The following is a 19,004-nucleotide window of genomic DNA, read 5'->3' on the forward strand; positions in this document are numbered from 1 at the left end:
ATATGTGCAAAGAATTACATACAAATGGAGCACTTCACTTCTGGTTTCTATGGTAACCAACATAAATGAGTACATTTGGGGAGAATGGACAAGCAAAGTGGGTGAGATGTAAATTTATGAGCACAAAAGCCAAAGAACCAATCCAATTCCATGGTATGTAAAAAAGTCCAGTTTTCCCCTAAACAAAATTGCAAATTAAAAAAAAAAAAGAAAGAAAAAGCTCTATTGCTAAAAGTCTTGTTCAGAGGATTTCTTCTCAACTCATTGTTTTGCTTTTTGGATATTTGTCTACTACACAAACATTTATCAATAATTAGAAATATTTCTATTGTTCACAGATCAGTGATTATAATTCAGGTAGGTAAACCAGTGATGCCATGATTTTCAAAAAATCCCTTCTTTTCATCAGGGTGCAGTACGCTGACTCCAGAGACCAGAACATCCAACACAATAACATTCAAAATTAATTAAAATATCAATAATGAATTTAAAAAATGGCAGAGACATGTGTATCATTTGCTGATCCCTTATCCAGGCAAGTAAACAAATCCCCATTGTTATAAAGGCTATACTAACTTTATGTTTTCAGTTTTATAGCTGCAGGAGAGAGGACTGTGTGAAGCTCTTTTCAGGGACAAAAAAAAATTAATGCTCAAGTGTCCTTACCCTTTTCTGAATAATGCATACTTAGTCTACTCAGTATAATAAAGATGGTCACAGATTATACACTTTATAACCATTTAAACACGTATCATTTTACTCCCAAATTGAATGATGGCTGAAATAAGACATTTATGTGAAGAAGAATTTTCTTTAATCGCATAAGAGTTACAGTGATAAAAAGAGCTCAACAATTTTAACATTTCATGTAAAATTGTCATGACTAGGAAAAAATTTCGCACTATAATTGGGGAAACACTTTCATTTATTACTTGTATCATTAATATCATAGAGACGTCTAGAAATCAGTCAGTCAATGACTTTAAGCATGTTGAGTTTGTATTTCAACATGTCAGTTTCATATGTCTATTCCAATGCTTTCAAAGGAAGGGGTTATGTCTAAATACTGAGTGTCTGTATATTGTACCAGCTTGGTGAACTGATTCTGCTGCTTCCCTCAGCATCACATTGTTTAATAAAACCTCCTACATCATTCACAGGACCTCAGCTTTTTGTACATGTCAGTTACTCCATAACATTTATGTCATAAGAGTTTCTAAATATGTCACTGTCAATCATTCATCTCATTCCCAAATGATGCCACTGATAGAGACTCTATGAAAGATAAGATCAAAGTCTAAACAATTCGTCTTTACAAAAGATCTTTTTTTTAAGTTATTCACTGAAAAACAATACAGAGATGCTAGAAATGTAAGGATGGGTAAGGTGTCCTGCTGTCCAGGTTATTACGTATTAGTGAGAGAAAGAAACAAATAGTGGTGCTGTCATAATGTTGTGATTGCATAAGAATTCAGTAATTCAAAATAACCTCAATTCAAATAAGTTTTCAAATTTTCCTTTTTAATGCCTACTGCTTAGTTTTAAACTATTTCTAGTTTTGAAATTCCTAATTTTCCAAAAGCAGTATTAGTGAGACATTATCAGTGGTGCTCTCTGACAGTCTAACATAAGCAATGTTTAGAACAATTTTAAACACACAGGAGGCAAGATTCTTGAAATTAAGTTCCATGAAGTATTTTCCTGGATTCCTGAGCCTTTTTCTAGTGTCTAGGAAACTTGTAAGTTGTTATGGTGAAATATCATACAACTGAAAAATTTGTATATTAGAAAACAGTTAACCAGAGGGTAAGGGGGCTGGGGGGTGGGAGATGAGGGTAAGGGGGATCAAATATATGGTGATGGAAGGAGAACTGACTCTGGGTGGTGAACACACAATGGGATTTATAGATGATGTAATACAGAATTGTACACCTGAAATCTATGTAATTTTACTAACAATTGTCACCCCAATAAATTTAAAAAATAAATTAAAAAAAAAGAAAACAGTTATAGTCATTAATGTATACAAGATCTAAAGAGTTTATATTTTCCTCCAATATAAATATAACTTAAAGTATACTGGAAAGGAAAATTCTTTGATTTACATGATCATCTGAAATTTTAGTGTTTCAAGGATGATGTTACTGGCTTTGTTGCATTATGGAAGAGAACACATGTTTCTGGAAGGCTCCCAGAAGCCCTATCCACACTGAGCAACCCTAATGTCCACCTGCATTAAATCCTTCTCCCTCCACGCAATACTGAGTCCCAGACCAAAGAGATTAACTCCATCTTTCCAATCTGCCTTCCAGACAAAGTAATTGACTCCACTTGCCTCCCAGCTGCCTATAGGAAAGACACTTTACCTAAGGCTGAGTGTCATTTAAAATATTTAACGTACTTTTGCAATATTCACTATGCTTGACCAAAGTATTCAAAGTATGCAAAAAGTAGATTTTTCCTGTGTTTTTTTGCTCTTAAAGATGTAGAACACAGCTGAAAAGTAATGAATATCTCAATTCAAAGACTTCATTACTTTTGATCTTGTTCTTCCAGGTAGACGTGAATAGTCTTAAAAGACTCTGTAGACATTCAGTTTGGGTTGGATCTTGTGGCCACTTCGGCACAATACAATCTGGCAGTTTTACAAAAGAATTTTTAATATAATTTTTTCCTTCTTTGTTAATTAGTATGTACCTGTTTAAGTGGACACTTTAGAAACGACTTTCAATTCTGCTGTACTTACAATTTCTGGTGCCCTTTAGTCCTCTCTTTAGATCCATATTTCCATCTGATATCACTGTCCTGCCTGAAGGACTTCCTTTAACAATTTTGTAATGCTCATGTCCTCATGATAAATTATTTCAGCTTTTCCTGCATGCTGGAAACCTCTCAAGACAGTTCACAAAGGTCACTGTAGAGTTCACCTTGTTTTTTCCCTTCTCTCAGGAGTCACTGTCCTGTGTTGCCTATTGTTCAACGTCTGAAAACAATTGTTTTATGTATTTCATCTGGGTTTTTTGTTGTTTATGTCAAAATGGTAAATCTGGTACCTGTTACTCCATCATGTCAGAAGCAGAAGTCTTACTCCCTTACAGATGAAAAACTTAACCAACTTTGAATCAAACCTATGTCACAGAATATGTGAATCGTTTTCATCTTTATGTTTAGTACCTTCTACGCTTTACCAAAGATGTTATGAAAATAAGTGTAACAAGATATACTAAAAAGAATTTTTGGCTGAGTTAATAAGAAATAAGAAATAACAAATCCCAAAAAGATGGTGGATCATACACATGATTTACAAACAATTTCACTGCTCTCAAACCCCTCATTCATATTGAGGGTATAAAAGGATTTAGACTTGAAGGATATGGAAGAAAGCATTTCTTTATAGAGAGCTAAAGAGGGATTTCTGGTCAAGAGGATAAAATAGGTAAACTCTGTGCTCACTTCCTCATAAAACCACATCAAAATTACAACTAAACTACACAACAACCATTACGGTCCATGGACTTACTTGCTGATGGACTTACTTGCTCTGAGTTCCAGCACTGGGGTGGCAGCTTGAAAGGCAGCAGAAAGGAACTGAGTTGTCTGACTTCAGGGAGAGGGCTAGAGGGGCAGCTTTCTCCCAAACAGAGGAGCTCGCAGAAGCCATTGTTTCTTTGAGCCTTCCCCCTTTTCCAGCATGCAGATAAAGGCGGCCAATATATCTGAGTCTCCATCAACCTGGCTAACTGCAGTAATTTGCCCTGCGCTAAGTGATTCCCAGAGATCCTGCCCCATCCAACTTTCAGGTACACCCAAGACACTTCAAGTGGCCTTTTTTGTATCAACAACCTGTCTTGGCTCATGCGATAGACTTTCCTAAAATTTCCCAAAGGTTCATAAAACCCAGACAAGCAGCATCTGGCTTTGGCATGCCCAGTAATTCTTGCTAAGTAGCTCTAAGCCCGGCCGTAGCCACAGCCAGTCTCGGTTCACAGCTGGGCTACCTGAGACATGTTCAAGACCAGTACAGGTGGTGGTGGTGGCCATCAGTGGATTGCTTGGTAGTTCATGCCAGGTGTCCCCAGGCAGGGCACAGGCTATGGCTGATTTCGCCTTGCAACAGGGCCCTCCCAGGAGGCCTTGGATACTGGCAAGCCTGGAAGCCAGCTTCAGATTGAGCCAGAGCATCACCCAGCTACCTCCTAGGATAACATAACGAAAGGGAAAACTGGGCAGGCATCAGAACCCTGCTAAAGCAAATTCTGCTCTGTAGGGTCAGCCCAGCTCCTCTACTATAGTTGTGGCCAGTCCTCACAACAAGTCAGCCCAAAGATCAATCCTTCCCATTGATGTGCAAATAGCAACCAAGGCTTAACTACAGCAGGAGGACACACACAACCCACACAAGCAACATACCTGCAGCACCTGGCTCTGGTGACCAGATAGATGGCCACTGAGCCCCACAGCACAGCTACTACATAAGCCCACTCTACTAAGACCAGGACACATAACAGCCCTATCTAATACATAGAAACAAACACAGGGAGGCAGGCCAAAATGTGGACATAAAGAAACATGTCCCAAATAAAAGAACAGAACAAAGCTCCAGTAAAAGAACTAAATAAAATGCAGACAAGCAATCTACCAGATGCAGAGTTTCAAACACTTGTTACAAGGATGTTCAATGATCTCAGGGAGAACTTCAATAAAGAGATTAGAAACACACACACACAAAAGAGCTAGAAAACATAAAAAAGAACCAGTCAGAAATAAAGAATACAATAACTTAAACGATGAATACATTAGAGGTAATCAATAGTAGGTTAGATGAAGCAGAGGAAAGAATCAATGATTTAGAAGGTAAGGTAGCAGAAAACACCCCAAACAGAACAGAATAAAGAAAAAAAATGAGGAGAATGTAAGGGGCCTCTGGGACAACATCAAGGTTACCAACATTTGCATGATAGGAGTACCAGAAGGAGAAGAGAGAGAACAAGGAATTGAAAACCTATCTGAAGAAATAATGACAGACAATTTTCCTAATCTGGCAAAGAAAATAGACAAGCAAACCCAGGAAGCACAGAGAGTCCCAAACAAGATAAACCCAAGGAGACCCACACCAAAACACACCATAATTAAAATACCAAAGGTTAAAGACAAAAAAAGAATCCTAACACAGCAAGAGAAAAGCAGTTAGTTACCTACAAAGGAGCACCCATAAGATTGTAAGCTGATTTCTCAATAGAAATTTAGGAGGTCAGAAGGTACTGACAGAAAAATATCAAAAGTGATAAAAAGCAAGAACCTACAACCAAGATCACCATACCCAGAAAAGCTATCATTTAGAATCAAAGGAGAGCTAAAGAGATTCCCAGATAAGAAAAAGATAAAGGAGTTCATCACCAATAAATCAGTATTGCAAGGAACCTAAAAAGACTTCTTTAAGATGAAAAAAAAAAAAAAAGATAAAAAATATGAATAAAATGGCAATAAAAACACATCTATCAGCAATTACTTTCCATGTAAATGGATTAAATGCTGCAATTAAAAGATAGGCTAAATAGATAAGAAAACATGATTCTTACATATGCTGCCTACAAGAGACTTACTTCAGATTGAAAGACACACACACACAGACTGAAATTTAAAGAAGAAGACATTTTATGGAAATGGAAACAAACAAACACATAAAAAAATCTGGGGTAGCCATATCCCAGACCAAATAGACTTTAAAACAAAGGCTATAATGAGAGACAAAGAAGGACCCAGTAATCCTACTTCTGGGTATTTATAAAGAAACCCAAAATGCTACTTCAAGGGGAAGTGTACATCCATATGTCCATTGCTTTACATCCATATGTGCATTGTTTACAATGGCCAAAATGTGGAGGCAGCCGGGGTGCCTGTTGATGAATGAATGGATAAAGAGGAAGTGATACATATACACAAAGGAATATTGCTCAGCCATGGAAGTGAATGGGTTCTTGCCATCTGCAGTGGCATGAATGGACCTGGAGCGTATTGTGCTAAGTAGAGTATGTCAGACAAACAAAGACAGATGCAATGTGACTTCCCTTATATGCGGAATCTAAAGAACAAAATAAACAAAACAGAAACAAACTCGTAGATACAGAGAACACTTTGATGGTTGCCAGATGAAAAGGGGATTAAGGGTGGTGAGTGAAAAAGGGGAAGGGATTAAGAAGTACAAATTGGTTGTTACAAAATAGTCTTGGGGATGTAAAGCATAGAGAATATAGTCAATAATATGGTAATAGCTATGTATAGTGCCAGGTGGGTACTAGACTAGTCAAGAGGATCACTTCTTAAATTATATAAATGTCTAACCACTCTGCTATACAATAGAACCTAATATAAAATAATATGGACTATCAACTATAATTAAAAAATTAAAAAGTGGTGAGGTGAAGGGTAATAAGAGGTCCAAATTTCCAGGTACAAAACAAGTAAGTCACGGCGATGTAATGTACAGCATGGGGAGCATAGTCAATAATATTCTGATAGAGTTGTACACTGTCAGATGGTTGCTGGACTTATCATTGTGATCACTTCTTTAGGTATATAAATGTTGAATAACTATTGTGTATACCTGAAATTAATATAACATTGTATGTTAGCTATATTTTAATAATAATCTTAAAAAGAAAAGATACAAAAAATAAAATAAGAAGAGACCTGAAACAATGGTATGAATTCCACTCTCTGCAAGGAGGAAATGAGTTTTCATCTTAAATAAAGTGATTTCAATGAGGTAACTCAAAGGAGTTAATATGTGTCCTTGGCCATTGGAGGACCTTTATTTTTGAGTTGCATATGACTTGCCCTCCCAGAGAATGCATAACCATTTCTCTTTACAAACCAGGGAAAAGGAGCTAGACTTCAGTTGTTTTTTGACCCTGTTCAAAAAAACCACCTGGAGAGCAAAATAGATCACAGTAGAAAGAATCTACAGTTACTTCTAGATTACTTGGGGCTGAAAAAGAAGTAAATAAAGAGGTGTCAATTAGATACATTGTCCTCTTTAAGGAATATGTCTCAGGTGAAATACCCCTATCACCTACAAGAAACAGACACACTTTTAAACATCTATTGAGCCCAAGAGAACCAGGCCAAGATAACAATGCCAATAAAAGAGAACACACCTACTCTTCTTTCACCCTTCCTGAAGGACCATAAACTGGATTTGTAAAATGAGTAAGGAGGAGTAGAAATGCAATCAGGAGAAGCCTCAATTTGAAAGCAAGTTTAGATATTTAATTATTATGAAGAACAGAAAATCACCAACGCTAAATTGAGACTATTTGCGGCATTCAGTGACTGTTAAAATTTCATATTACCTAAGAGACTGGAGATGTCAAAGGTCTGCCCCAGTTTTCACTGGGGGGAGGGTGAACAATTAACTTCATAGTTTAGATTTAAAGAGTAGTTAAGACAAAAGAAGTCAGAAATAAAGTGGCCTGAGGATTCCAAAACACAGATTATTCTTGTTCAACATAAAGGCTATACAAGAATTTATGAAAGATAAGCAAACAAAACCCAAGTAAAGATGTGAATATTAGATATAGGAAGCTAAATCTTAATTCTGCTATACAGAAACATACCAAAATGTTTAAGAAAATAATGATGTTTGTTAATAAACTTGTATAAGCCTATAGAATAATTATAATTTTACACGAGAAGTAATTGAAATGAAAATAAAAGAAAAACCTATTATGTTTTTTTAAAGCTCTTCATTGTGTTCATTTAAGTTGTTGCTTAATCTTAGCAACTCTTTTCCTTTCAGTGTAAACATTTTGAATTCAGCAACATTTTATAATCTATCCAAAATATAAAATCACAATGCAATGCCTGATTAAATTTGATTTTTTAAAATGTATATATTCATTATAGACAAGAAAATGCACTGTAAAGAAATCAAGAATTATTGCTTTGTGTATTACAGCCATTTATTTGTGGAAACGAGGCATGAAATAAACTATTTAGTTCATTAGCTCAAGTAGAAGAACATTGTTCAAGCATGTTGTCCATTAATCATTGATAACCTGTGTTCAGCATGCAGACATGCATGACTGAACATGGCTCAATAATGCAGAATTCTCTTCAAAATCTTATAGCGTGTGTAACCTTTATGTGTGATCTATCACAATACCCTTGGCAGAGCCCATGGGAAGAACTTAGAATAAAGATTAATTAAATAGTAAATTTTCACATGTTTTTAAAAAATGGATTTTGAATATTAAAATATCTTCCTTGCTCCCCTTTATCTCCTACGTTATCTCAACTGAAATTTGTCAAGACATTTGTGTAACCAGTTAAAGTTCTGACTCCCATTTGAAACCAATGTCTACTCCCTGTTCTTCGTAATATAACAAATTATTGATTGATTGCCTGTCAAGAACCATCTTCTGATGAACACCACTAAACACTCTGAGTAATAGTGAATGGCAAGAAATCCAAAGGAAATCTTGCACAGGGTACGTCCAAATCACTATTTTCCACAGTATTAAAATACTACATGTAGGTGGATTATACTGTGAAGGTAGAACAGTGAATAATGTTTTGTTTCCTGAGGCTACCAATAAGACAACTTATAATAGCAACTCTGTCACTTTCTGAATATACTCCCCAACTTGAATAGCAAAAGCTTTAAATTCTTTTTTTAAATAAGCAGCATTATTCAAAATAGTGATAATATGGAAATGCCAAATTTGCTATGACCACTGAATGAATAAAATAATAAAGTCATACAAAGGAATTCAGAGAGCAGTAAGAATGAACACTCTACTATTCAACAACACAGATGAATCTCAAGAACTTGATAAGCAAAAGAAGCAATCCTAAAAGAATATATGCTGTATAATTACATTTTTATAAAGTACAAAAACAGCAAAACTAAAGCGTGCTGTTAGAAGGTAGGATATGGTTACCTTCGGTTTAGGCAACAGTGATAGGGATAATTAGTCACTAAGATGAGAGACATTTCTGGGGGCTGGTAATAATGTGTGTGTTTTTAACTACATGCTCATTGAATGGATACGTTTAGTTTATGCAAATTCAGTGAGCTATGCACTTATATGTGCTGTTTTATGTAGATATAGATATAGATAACATATACATGTATCTATAAAACACTGCAAAAATGCGTAAAATATTTCTACATGGATACAGAATAGAAAATATAGGTGCCTTCCTTTTAAAAGCCAGAGAATCTAGGTGAGGACAGACTAGGACACAGGTGTCTCACATCAGAAAAGAACAGTGAATACAGAAAGTGGACACACAAGCTGAGTGCAGCAGCAAAAGAGAGACCTATGCGATCTGAAGGCATCACCTGAAGCAGAGATACAGGTAAGAAAACATCAGAATAGATACTAAAGGGAAGAAATGGATAGTTGTCATTAATGGAATAAGATAATACTCTCTGCTTATTATTAAAATTTACTTTCTGATAGTTAGGGAATGCTTGCAATTAAGGAAGGACTGGCATTTCTGGAAGGCATATTTTTCAGATTTGTTATGACAAGAGCTAGAGCCACAAGAAATGGGATATTAAAACAAAGTACCTCAGAGAGTGATGTCAGCAAAATGACAAAATTGGAGTTTTCTCTCATCTTCCCCATAAAGAACAATGATTTTGACAATCACCTATGGACAAGAGTACCTTTGTGGAAGTCTAAGAGTCAAGCAGAGAAGTTGGAGGAAAAAGAAAAAGAATCTGAGATTGAACACATTGAAGAGTTCAGTAAAAACTAGATGAGGTGACTTCTTCAAATGCAAAGACAGCAATACAAGACTTCAAGGAACATAACAAAAATCAAAGAAACATGACCCCACCAAAAAAATATAATTTTCCAAATAAAAGTAGATCTGTGGTTTGCCAAATAAAGAATTCAAAGCAGTTGTTTTAAGGAAGCTTCATAAGTTACAAGAAAACACAGAAAACAATTCAACTAAATTAGGAAAACAATACATAAAGTTAGAAACTTAATAGAGAGATAAAATCATTTTAAAAAGAAAAACAAACTCTGGAGGTGAAGAATACAATGAATGAAATTAAAACTACAATAAAGAGAATCAACATCAAACTTCATCTAAACAGAAGAAAGAATCTGTGAAGTGGAAGACAGGTCATTTGAAATTATCCAGTCAGAGGAAAACAAATTTAAAAGAATAAAAAGAAAGAATTATGAAAGCCTATGTGAGCTATGTGGGACCATTAACAGAACCAATATATGAATTATTGGAGTCCCAGAAGGAGCAGGGAGGGAGAAATGGGACAGAAAGATTATTTTAAAAAATAATGGCTGAGAACTTCCCAAATCTGAGAAGAAATTTGGATATCCAAGTTCATAAAGCTCATAACTCACCAAACAAACTTAAAGAGAGTCTCTCTGAGACACATTACAGTAAAACTCTAAAATCAAAGAAAATTTTTAAAGTGGCAAGGGAAGAAAAAAATTTCTCAGATTCAAGTGGGCTCTCATAAGGCTACAAGTGGAATTCTCAGCATAAACCTTGCAAGCAAGGAGAGAATGATAAGATATAAAGACAGTGCTGAAAGAAGAAAAACCTGCCAACTAATTACCTATCTGGCAATGTTGTCCTTCAGAAATAAAGGAGAGATCAAGTCTTTCCCAGATCAACAACAGCTAAAGGAGTTAATCGCCACTGGACCTGCCTTATAAGAAATGCTGAAAGAAGTTCTTCTAGCTGAAATAAAATGATGCTAATTAGTAACATGAATACATATGAAAATAAAACACACTGCTAAGGGTTAAGAATATAGTCAAATTCAGAATAGCCAAATAGTGTAATATGGTGGTATGTTAATCACTTACTGCTAGTATAAAGGTTAAAGGACAAAAGTATTAAAAATAACTAGAACTACAATAATTTGTTAATAATATAACAATATAAAAAGATGTAAATTATGACAGCACATAAATAAGGGAGGGAGGAGTAGAGTTGTATGCAATCTAGGTTATCAACTTAAAAATGGACTGTTATTTGTGTTTTATGTAAGCCTCACAGTAACCACAAAACACAAACACACAGTAGATACACAAAAGATAAAGAGAAGGAAATCAAAGAATACTACTAAAGAAAATCATCAATTCACAAAGGAATACAGAAAGAAAAGGTGAAAGGAAAAAGGGAACTACAAAATGGCCAGAAAACAATTAATAACATGGTATTCATAAGTCCTTACTATTACCAAGGTTTTGTATGCCTGTATGCACAGGCCCAAAGAAATGTATGAGCGAGACTTTGCAATATAGAAAGAAAAATAGTAAGGGGGGAGGTGGGTGGGAGATGAGGGTAAGGGGGATCTAATATATGATGATGGAAGGAGAACTGACTCTGGGTGGTGAACACACAATGGGATTTATAGATGATGTAATACAGAATTGTACACCTGAAATCTATGTAATTTTACTAACAATTGTCACCCCAATAAAGTTTTTAAAAAATAGGTGATTGTATAAAGAAGATGTTGTACATATATACAATAAAATATAATGCAATCATAAAAAAAAAAAAAGAAAGAAAAATTGTTTAATATTGAATTGGCCAATCCGGAGACAGGGAGCTAATGTTTAAGACTCTACTCCCATGTGGCATGTAGGTTATAGATTACATAGGGCAAAATCACAAGACACCATGGGTTATGGGATTCAGGGTCATACTGGGATCTGATTGGTATAAGGGGAGTTAAGGGTGATAAATCATTTCTGCAGATCTTGAGGACAGTTTTGAGGTCTGTTCTGGCATCCCTCTGTCTGGTCTAATGGGAAAGTAGCAAGGAGGTCATTCCACATTAGGGCTCAGAAGCTGAAACATAACTTACACCAAGATGTTATCTTTTGCCTGCCAGAGGTCTAGAACTTGTTACCATTAGTCAGGTCTGGGCTACGGTCTTCTGCTACCTCGGGGGCTGCTGATTACCTGGGAGAAAGACCGGGTCTCTGCAGGGTGTATATATATACCTGAGAGAGAGAGAGAGAGGATTTCTAGAGATAGGATTTGAAATGAAATTTAGTCAAAGTCATAAGGACCTTCAGTTTCATTGCCTATCAATAATTACTTTAAATGTAAGTGGATTAAATTCTCACACTGAATGACATAGAGTAGCTATTGAATGGATAAAAAAAATTTCCAACTATATGCTGCCTATAAGTGACTCATTCAGCCTGATGAATATCCATAAGCTCAAAGTGAAGGACAAAAAAGATATTCCATGCCAATGGAAGTCAAAAGAAAATGGGGTTAGCTATAATTATAATCAGACAAAATAGACTTTCAGTCCAAAACTATAACAAGAGACAAAGAAAATGATTATATAATACAAAGATCAAGTCATCAAAACAATATAACAATGTAAATACATATGCACCCAACGTTGGAGCACCTAAACATATTAAACAAACACTAACAAATCTAAGAGAGAAATAGACAACAATATAATAATAGTAGCAACTTCAATACCTCACTTTCAACAATAAATTATTCAGCCAGAAAAATCAATAAGGAAAAATTAGACGTGAAGTACACTTGACACCAAATGGACCTAACGGATATATACAGAGCATTCCAATCAACAGCAAAACAATACACATTTTTCTGAAGTGCATGTGGAACATTCTCCAAAATAGATCATATCTTAGGTCACAAAACAAGTCTTGGCAAATATAAAAAGACTGAAATCGTATCAAATACCTTTTCTGATCATAACAGTATGAAAGTAGAAATAATAACAGGAAGAAAACTAGACAATTCAAAAATATGTAAATTTAAAGAATATACTCCTGAACAACCAATGGATCAAAGAAGAAATCAAAATACAAACAAATCTTGAAACATGCAAAAATGGAAACACAACATACCAAAACATGAGATGCAGCAAAAACAGTTCTAGGAGAGACGTTTTAGCAATTAACACCTACTTTTATAAAAAAGAAATAGCTCAAATAAACAATCTAACTTTACACCTCAGAAAACTACAAAAAGAACAAACTAATCCCAACGTTAGCAGAAGGAAGGAAACAAAGATCCAAACAGAAATAAATGAAACAGAGATGAGAAAAACAATAGAAAAGAGTAACAAAAGTAAGAGCTGGCTTTCTTTAAAAGATAAAAAGTATTAACAAACCTTTAGCTAGACTAAGGAAAAAGTGAGAAAATCCAAATAATATCATAAATCAAAGAGGAGATATCACAACTAATACGAAGAAATATCAAGGATCATAAGAGACTACTACTGTGAATAATTATAGGCCAACAAATTGGATAACCTTGAAGAAATGGATAAATTCCAAGAAATATACAACCTTCTAAGACTGAATTATGAAGAAATAGAAAATCTAAACTGAGCAAAACAAGAAAGGATATTGAAGCTGTAACAAAAACCTCCTTGTGCTCGCGTCAGCAAGCACGTATACTAAAATTGGAATGATACAGAGAAGATTCACCAGGCCCCTGCACCGCGATGACAGGCAAATTCGTGAAGTGTTCTGCAATGTGATGTGTTTATGCATTGTGATAAACATCACTACAATAGCAATTGTATCACAATATGTAAAAGTATCAAAGTAACATGTTGTACACCTTAAATTTACACAATGCTGCATTTTAAATATATCCAATAAAATAAAAATAAAAAGTAAAAACACTCTGAACAAAGATAAACCAAGAACCAGGTGGTTTCACTGGTGAATTCTACCAAACATTTAAAGAATAGATACCAATGCTTCTCAAACTCTTCAAAAAAATTAAAGATGAGGGAACACTTCCAAACTCATTCTACAAGGCCAACATAACCCTGATACCAAAGCCAAGAAGGACACTACAAGAAAAGAAAACTACAGGTGAAGAATATGCCTAATGAACAAAAATGTGAAATCCTCAACAATATACTAGCAAACTGAATTCAATGGCACATTAAAAGGATTATATACCATGACCAAGTGGGATTTATCCCTAGAATTCAAGGATGATTCAACATTTACAAATCAATAAATATGATAAATCACATTAATAAAATGAAAGATTAAATCATATGATCACCTCAATAGATGCAGAAAAAACATTTGACAAAATTTAACATCCTTTTATGATAAAAACTCCCAACAAAGTAGGTATAGAAGGAACATATGTCAACATAATAAAAGCCATACTCATATGTCAATCCCACAGCTAACATCAATGGAAAAGGATAAATCCAATAAATAGTGCTGGCAAAACTGAATATTAACATACAAAAAAATATGATTGTACCCCCTATCTTACACCAACCACAAAAACTAAATTGAAATGGATTAAAGACTTAAATGTAAGACCTGAAACTGTGAAACTCTTAGAAGAAAATATATGGGAAAAATTCCTTGACATTGTTCTTGGCAACGATTTTTTTGGACATGATACCAAAAGCATAGGCAACAGAACCAAAATAAACAAGTGGGACTATATCAAACTAAGAAGCTTCTGTACAGCAAAAGAAACAATCAGCAAAACAAAAAGGCAACCAACAAAATGGGAGAAGATAGTTGCAAACAATACATCTGATAGGGAGCTAATATTTAAAACATGTAAGGAATTCATACAACTCAATAGTAAAACAAAACAAATAATCTGATTTTAAAAGGTAATCCATCATGTCCTTTGAATTTCAGCACCCCAGACTCAAAGTTTATTTATATGTTTTCAGCTCCCACATAATTGGGGAGCATCTGCCCTTTTATCTGGTATTTAAATAGATCTAGCCTAAACTGCATTTGTTCTATCTGAATATATTAAAACCATATCCCAAGACCTGCTGGCTCTGAAATTTAGATATTTTCGACATTTACCACTGTACTTTCTCTGGTCTACTGGTCCTCTAATCCCAATCCAATCTTACACATCAGTTCCTATTATTTCACCTCAGTTTCATCCTACAACTGAGACAACTTTAGACGTGTTTCTGCTTTGACTTTTGCACTCTCTTTCAAGATTTGATTTTTGGTATTTTTCCTCAGCAGATGAAAGTCCAGCTCACACCCTGGTTTTCAGAAAGAGTTCTCAAATGCCAAGTCATCACGGAGCCTGTCTCCCATCACGCCATCCTATCAGGGGAGCCAAGGGTGGGCAAAAAACCCTAAAGGAAATATTTCTCCTGATAAATTCAGGAAGATACCTGAATGGCATTTGCTCCAGATTTTGATATGAAAAAATTCTCCAATTTATATACACTGATGAGATGGTAGGGAGAAGTAATTATTGTTCATTTTAATAATAATAATGAGTTTACATGTAATTAGCCTTATCATGTGCTAGGTAGGGACTGACCCAATGCTGTTACAGGAATTATTTAATTCAAGCCTCACAACTGACAAAGACTCTCCTTGAATTCATTTAATTCAGCGTCCTCTGAGCCCTCTTCTGGACTATGCCTTGACATTGGCCCCTGTCCTGTCTGAAAGAATCCTCCTAAATCAGAGTAGCAAGAATCACCCCTACCCTTGATATCTGATCAAGTTCCTCATCCCCTACCTTTGATAACTAAGTCCTTGGCCTACCTTTAGCAAGAATCTTGTTAGGCCAGTTTAGCCAGAATCCCCTTACCACTGAGATCTCCTGTTAGTAATTTTCCACCTACTGACCACCTCACTCTACTCTTTGGCTATAAATCCCCAGCTGCCTTTGCTGTATTCAATCTTGAATACAGCCTCTCTGCCCTACTGTGATAGTCATGACCCCTAAAGCAATAGTCTTGAATAAAGTGTCAGAATAATTTTTGTTTAACATAACCACCCTATGGGGTATGTAATATTTGTATCACCATTTTACTGAGTAAAAACAGAGACTTAGAAAATTCACATAAAACATTCAAGCACACACAGTAGGCATCAGGATTTGAAAACAGGTACTGGGACTTCAGAGGCTGAGCTCAGCCACCGTCCTCTACAGGAAAACGCAATTCAACTTCAAATTATGTTTCAACCACAGAAAGTGTTCAACCAAGGTGATGTTAGATGAGGCTTTTATGGCTTATGAAGATGTAGGTTAGCAGTAGAGAAACAAACTAAGTTAATCCTTCTCACAGAACCTCTTCTAAAGGGAATGATGCTATATGAACATCAATGGAAATAGAATTTAGTGCCATGAACAGTTAGCAAGTGAGAATCAAGTGGGGCAATTGGTGTTTTAACAATACCCAGAGATAGTAAAACCTCCAGTTCACCGGCTTTTTGTTGACAAAATGTGAACTCTGCTGCTGAGAATTTTAATGAAAGAAAATATATTAGCTTTTATCCACCCATAGGCTGGTGAAACCCACATTGGGGACCATTTTATTACATATCCAAAATTCTTTTATTAGATACAATGCAGTTCTTTCACGCTCTGTGCTAGGCAACCTGTCAGGTTAAAACAATTTTATGTTTTTGAAGGCCATGCTTCAGTTTGGAGCAATAGATTTAAGAGTTCAGCTACCGATGAGAAAGACAGGAAGCATTTCATTCCTACTCAAGCAGCCAACCAGTTTCAGCAGGATAAGACACAGTTGCTGTAGTATCAGCTATGAAGGAAACAGGCCACCTGATGTGGAGGTCTGAGACAGACAGAGGAAAAAGAAGAGGGCAGCAGGAGGACAGAGAAAATCAATATTCTGGGCCATTATTGCCATGGTACATAAGTGTTATGAAATTCTTGTGAATGGAATGTCAGCAGAAGAGATATGTGCAACTTCTGGAACCTCTCCTTCAAACAAGTGGGAGTGATCTACTTCTGATGCTTTTTCTTTGCCATTTCCTGAGGGTAGGAACATGATACAGGCAAGCCAGCTTTGACCAAGAGGACAAGGACCACACCCTAGGACAGTGGCTCTCAAAGTGTGGTTCCAAGAGAAGCAGCATTGGCATCTCATGAAAAATTGCTGGAAATGCAAATTCTCAGGACCTATGCAGAGCTGAATCAGAAACTTGATGATGGAGCCCAGCATATCCTCCAGGTGATTCTAATGTGTAATAAAGTTTACCAGCTTCTGATCTAAGGAATAAAAAAATAATAAGACTAAAGGAACCAAGGCCCATTGATGACCTCAGGGAGCAAGGCCCATACTCATCCTGGCACCCTGGATTGGCCACATATTTCTGAACTGCTATGTGAGAGGCCATGTTTTGAGGTCTCTTTCTTCTAGGAATTTTTCCTGATGCTAATTAATACAGAGCTTAGATCAAAGTTTTTAGCCTAACTCCAGCCAACAAATAAAAGAGACTGGGATTTTTGGCAATTCAGCTTCTATCTAGTCCCAAATAGAGTTCTGTGTTCACTCCAGTGGTCACCCCAGCCTCCTAAAACAGATTTGGAAAATTTTTCATCATCTTAAAAATAATCCTGGGCATCATTTCCAATACAACCCCAGATTTACCGCTTCTTAGTCCCAAAATGAGTGAGATGGGAACATAGGTACCCTTGGTGATCAGTTCTAGAATAGTCTCAGCCCCCATGTCCAGGATAAATTTTCTCAGATGAAGAGGGTCAAAACATTTTCTGACTCTTCTCTTACTGCCTTTTCTCTTAATGTCTCTTCTTTTAATGCCCAGATGTAAAATCGCTGGCCTCCACCAACATAGTTGCAACCTCAGTCAAGCTATGTCACCCCCCTTTCAGAGACCAAAGACCCTCAGTCAATTCCAACTGATACACTAGTGATGGTTTAGTTCCAAACCTCTCAGGTAAACTGAACACAACATGAACACCAGTCTCTGAACCACCTGAGAGCCGTGTGGACAGTCACCAGCATCTGTTCTCTTTACTCATCCATTGAATAAAGATTTATAGATCTGCTATATACCAGATACTGTGCTGAGCACTAGAACTTGAAAAATGGATGATATACCATCTTCCTCTCAAAATGCTCACAGGATGGTGAGGAAGACATCAAGTAAAGGACCAGCCAAGTAAAACACACACACACACACACACACACACACACACACACACACACAGTTATAATATAATGCAATAGAGGCTGATATATTTGTCTGCAAATGTGCTTTGGGAGCAAAACATTAGGGCAGATAAATCAGACCAGAGATTAAGGCAGGTTTCCCTGGTATAATGACACCTGAGTTGAGTTTGCCAAAAACATCAGGAGTGAGGCAAATGAAGAAGGTAGGTAAGGTCATTCCAGGGACAAAAGAAGCATATGTAAAACCACAAAATGGAACAAGTGCAGGATACTACAAGTGTTGTTGGAATGGCTGACAAATTGTTTAGGTGAGAATACAAAAGGACATAGGACAAGACAGGTAAGCAAGAACAGACATGGAAGGTTATTGTGGACTATACTGTTACAATTTAATTTTATCCTGAATATTATAAGGACCATATAGGATTTTAAGTAGAAGACTGACATCGTTATGTTTGAAATAGCAATAAAAATAGAATGGCAGCAATAGGATTCACAATAGAGGCTACTATGTTAACTAGGATGAGAAACAGGGCATATCTGAACCAAACAGGGCAATGAAAATGGGGAAGAGAGGTCAGATTTAAGAGCTAATAAGGCAGACTCTACAAGCTTTAATGAATACAGCTCAAGAGATAAGTGATAGCCAACATGTCCAGATAACTGGATGGTGGTACCACTCATTGAGATTATAGTAGAGGAGCATTTTCAGGGAATTGAGTACAAATCTTGGTTAGTTACCTTGGTCAGTCACCACACTGTGGCTGATTCATCTGGCAAAGGAAAAAAGTCACATTTTTTTCTTCTTTGCAAAAAGTACTGGCACCCTCAAAGTGCAGAGAAAGGACCTGGTGTACCTACCCCTTCCACAGGTCAGAGGACCTCAGGCTTAAAAGCACAGGGCTATGCATTCCTGGCAGGAACAGAGGCACCGGGCACCAGATCAGTTGTACAGGCTCTCTCATAAAATGGGACACTGCTTCTGCATCTGAAAACACCTTCCCATGTGAAAGCCCCAAATCCAAGTGGCAGGAGTAGA

At 36.2% G+C, this 19,004-nt stretch overlaps 1 long non-coding RNA gene and 1 other non-coding gene across 2 annotated transcripts in view; one reads left to right on the plus strand and one right to left on the minus strand.

Annotated features, from left to right (window-relative positions):
• The window catches only part of LOC141570378 (uncharacterized), a 425,177-nt gene that overhangs the window by 347,098 nt on the left and 59,075 nt on the right, over window positions 1-19,004 (minus strand). The gene's annotated exons all lie outside the window — the stretch shown is intronic.
• On the plus strand, window positions 13,429-13,536 carry LOC141570843 (U6 spliceosomal RNA). Its single transcript, XR_012495292.1, has one exon. It is a non-coding gene; the product is annotated as a U6 spliceosomal RNA (small nuclear RNA).

Source organism: Rhinolophus sinicus, linkage group LG03 (genome assembly GCF_036562045.2).
Source record: "Rhinolophus sinicus isolate RSC01 linkage group LG03, ASM3656204v1, whole genome shotgun sequence".
NCBI lineage: Eukaryota > Metazoa > Chordata > Mammalia > Chiroptera > Rhinolophidae > Rhinolophus > Rhinolophus sinicus.